Source organism: Alosa alosa, chromosome 18 (genome assembly GCF_017589495.1).
Source record: "Alosa alosa isolate M-15738 ecotype Scorff River chromosome 18, AALO_Geno_1.1, whole genome shotgun sequence".
In the NCBI taxonomy this organism is placed as follows: Eukaryota; Metazoa; Chordata; class Actinopteri; order Clupeiformes; family Clupeidae; genus Alosa; species Alosa alosa.
The window spans coordinates 7,015,852-7,019,868 of NC_063206.1; positions in this window are offsets into that span (position 1 = coordinate 7,015,852).

The following is a 4,017-nucleotide window of genomic DNA, read 5'->3' on the forward strand; positions in this document are numbered from 1 at the left end:
ATCTGGAAGCCAAATTGGTTAATGGCGCCTCCAAGCCAAAAAGGTAGTCAGCCATTTCCTCCTCCAGCTACGAATGAGAGCTGCTGCTGCATCTGTCCGCCCCCCCCTCCCTCCCTAGTCCTCCCACCCCCCACCATCCACCCCTCTCGTTCGCCTGCTTTGAAAAACATCCCCCACTGACGGCCAGCCGCTGGGGGGATGGAAGCGGTGAGGTCGGGCTGCTGGGCTGCTGGGCTGTAGCCATGTCTTTGAGAGAGAGGACGCGTTGCGTTAGAAGGGAGAGAGAGAGGACGCGTTGCGTTAGAAGAGTGGCCCACAACCCTGAGTCCAGTGCAGCGCGCCGTGGAGCGCATGTGCACACGTTCATACATTCACACGTTCACACGTTCATACTGTACGTTCACACATTCATACGTTCATATGTTCATACTGTACGTTCACACGTTCACACTGTACGTTCACACATTCATACGTTCATACTGTACATTCACACGTTCACACGTTTGTGTAAGCACATGTGCACACATGTGTGGAACTTTTCACTCTAAACATCCTCACATGGTTCCCTCATTCTATGCGCAGGGGTATCCAATGGTGGCCTGAAGCATCTGAATTTGCTGGCACCTGAATTGGTTCTTCTTAAGGTTCTTTTAGCTTAATTTACTTAATTTAGCAAATTAGAAGGATTAGAAGGATTTTTCCACAGTACTTCAATAAGAAACATTCTAAAATTCAAGCAAATTCAGCAAATTCTAAAGTTTGAACCCCCCCCCCCCCCCCACCCACCACCAAATAGAATCAAGTTAGATGCCTGTAACTCTTGATATACTCTTTATGTATGTACTGTGTCATCCATTTAAATGCTTTGTGTGTTTCATAGCTTGTCCAGATCAGAATCTTTTAATCTTTTTGTTCAGAACATGAACAAAAGGGAAGCTTGTTTGACACCTTTCAGAGGTGTTTGAAGGGGCTTGAAGACGTGGCAATTCTTGTTTCCTGTTCCTGTGGTCTAACCAGTAGGGCACAGTAACACAAAACTGCTAAAGCTACGAGCCTCTAGTAGCACAGTCAACATGGCTCTAGACACCCAGGAAGCACAAACACTGACAATAAATGCAGATCTGCCCTGTGCTGAAAACACCTCTGGATATAAACTGTAAGGGTATGTAAAATGTACACAAGTTCAGAAACATGTGTAGACCTGAGCAATATATTTAGTCAAATGTCATGTACATAGTGCCAAATAACATTTGCCATTGTGTTAAGGAGCCTGACAGAGCCCTTGGTCTGAACCCTCTCTGTAGCAAGCACAATGGGGTGCAGAGGTATGGGAAACACTCTCTGAACGTCCTTTGGTATGTGTATAGATGTGCAAATGGTCGTGTGCATTTCTAATGTTTGTGTTTTCTCCAGTCTCTGAAATGCAATTAAAACAAAAGCTGTGCCAATATGGCACTATAAACTCTTACGGCAGCTCGCAAACCACGAGAAGCTTAATGTTTAAGTCTCCATCCAGATGTCTAATTCAGACAACAGCTGCTTATGCTCACTTCTGTTTGATTCCAGCAGCACACACAAAATGCTTAATGAATGAAGACATCGTAGTACAAGATATTTTAGTGTTCAACTGTTCATCTTGAAGGTCACCACTGCCCAAACATTCATACGCCTGCGTAATGATAGCCATGGTCAGTATTCGTCAGTACCATTGTCCACACACACACACACACACACACACACACACACACACACACATACTCAGAGCTCCTTGAGTGGCAGGTGTAGAGCTGCACCGAGAATCAAAAACAAAGTGTTGCCCCCCAAAAAAGCGTGATCCTCACCATCTGGGGAGGAACAAGTTAAACACACAGCGCCATCCCATGCTGCCCAGCCCCCAGAGGGTCACCCCCCTCTCCTCCCCAGCAGATGCTGTACCTCGAGAGGATTCCGAAAAGACGAGCGAAGAAGAAGGAAAAAGAAAAAGATGAAGCAGAAGGAAAAAAAGACACACACACACACACACACACACACACACACACACACACACAGAGGGAGATCGCAGCTGTTCTGGGGCCCAATCGCACGATCCAACTCTGAACAGGATCACTCATGAATTATTCAAGTGCTGTGTTTGTGTGTGTGTGTGTGTGTGAGATGTTTTTTAGCCAGTTTTAATCATGCCCACACACACACACACACACACACACACACACACCACCTTTAACTCAGACACCACCCCTCTCCATCACACCATCCACACCCACATCTTCAACCCGGTCCAAGAATTATCCAGTCTACTGCACAGGTTTCCCCAGCTCAGCATACTCATCACCAGGAGTCTCCTGTTTTCATCGTCTCAACTCAAACCAAGCACTCATTGCCTCCGCTAACCTCTAGCCCTCTACCTATCTGTCACCACACTCCCATGGAAACGACCTTTGACCCCCCTCCCTCACTCGTGCAGCACTGTGAGACACGGCAGCATGGTATCGCTTGGGCGAAAAACATGCCCCCTCTCTCTCTCCATCTCTCATGTTCCTCTCTCTCTCTCTCTCTCTCTCTATCAAAAGCAGGAGCGGCCTCTCCCAGTCTGCCCCCCTGCTGCGGAGGCTGCCATTCATCATGCTGTGGGAGATGCTGACAGCAGTATCTATCATACTCAAACAAGTGAACTCTCCGCCGCTGCCTCCCGGTCCAAACCGAATGGGTTTGTGGGTTTTTCTCAGACGCTCTCGCGCTCGTCCAGCAGTGTCCACTACAGAGAGGGCAAGAGCACCATATGGGAGAAGGGAGGTGTTTTTTCTTTTCTTTTTTTTAACGTCTTGCTTTTCTTCACTTTTTCTGTTGCCTCTTTTCTTATATATATATATATATATATATATAATGGTGTGCTGACGGATGGAGGCATGCTCCTGCTGTTAAGCTGATGTTATTGTCTGAGGACAACGTTGCTGAAGCAGAGTACCACTTGAAATCAGACCACAATGCTGTTGATCGTGTACTTAGTTGGGTAAACTGCAGAGGTGGAAAGTAACGAAATACATTTACTCACGTTACTGTATTGAGTAGTTTTTGTGTGTATTTTGTATTTTTTAAGTAGTTTATAAAATCGGTATTTTAAATTTTACTTGATTACATTTTGAGTGAAGTATTGTGCCGGCTACATCAAAAATCCCATCCGTTACTTGAGTAAAAAAAAAGACTAACGAAAACGGAAGGGGAGAGAAAAAATCGAGCCCTAAACCACTAGCCTAGTGATAATGATCAGCATGTAGCCTACAACAGGACATGAATCAAGCTGGCTTCATGCAGTCTTTCTGAAAGTGATGGAGACTGGATCACGAAATGCATCAGATTAGCCTAACCTATGAAAGTGTATTTTACGCTATTCCAATCGGTTGTCTCAGTTCGTTTTAGCACTAATGATTCTGGGAGATATTTAAACAAACACCATGGGATTTAGTGTTTTGGCGTTTGTGCTCACCTTTCTTTGGAAAGAAGTTTATTAGCAGTTGTTTCCCCTCATTTTGATGTCTCTCTTTTTCCTGTTTTGGCCTTTGTTTTTAGTAACCTGACTTGGCTTTCTTGGAGAAAGACATTGCACCAGCAGCAAAACAATTAGCGGTCCACTACTAGCGATGCTCAACTAAGTAAACAAAAGATAGACTACCTTATGAATCGTGCAGGCGGACTAAACCATTTAGCTCTTTAGCAAGGGAGAGTGAGAGTGACCTTACACAGTTTTCACTATGTTTTGTATACAAAATCCAGTCAGTCAACCTTTAAATTTCGTCTGACATTCATTTTGACATTTAATTTGGAAGTTAAAATATTCAGGTAAAATAAATATATGGTGGAAATAAGTATTGAACGTTTTTTTTTTTTTTTTTTTTTTTTTTTTTCAGTAATTAGCATAAACTTCCAGTGAGTCTATTCGAAATGTTCACCACACATTATATTAACACACATATAAAAAATCCAAACATAAGAGTTTTGTGTATTAAAGTGGAATGACAC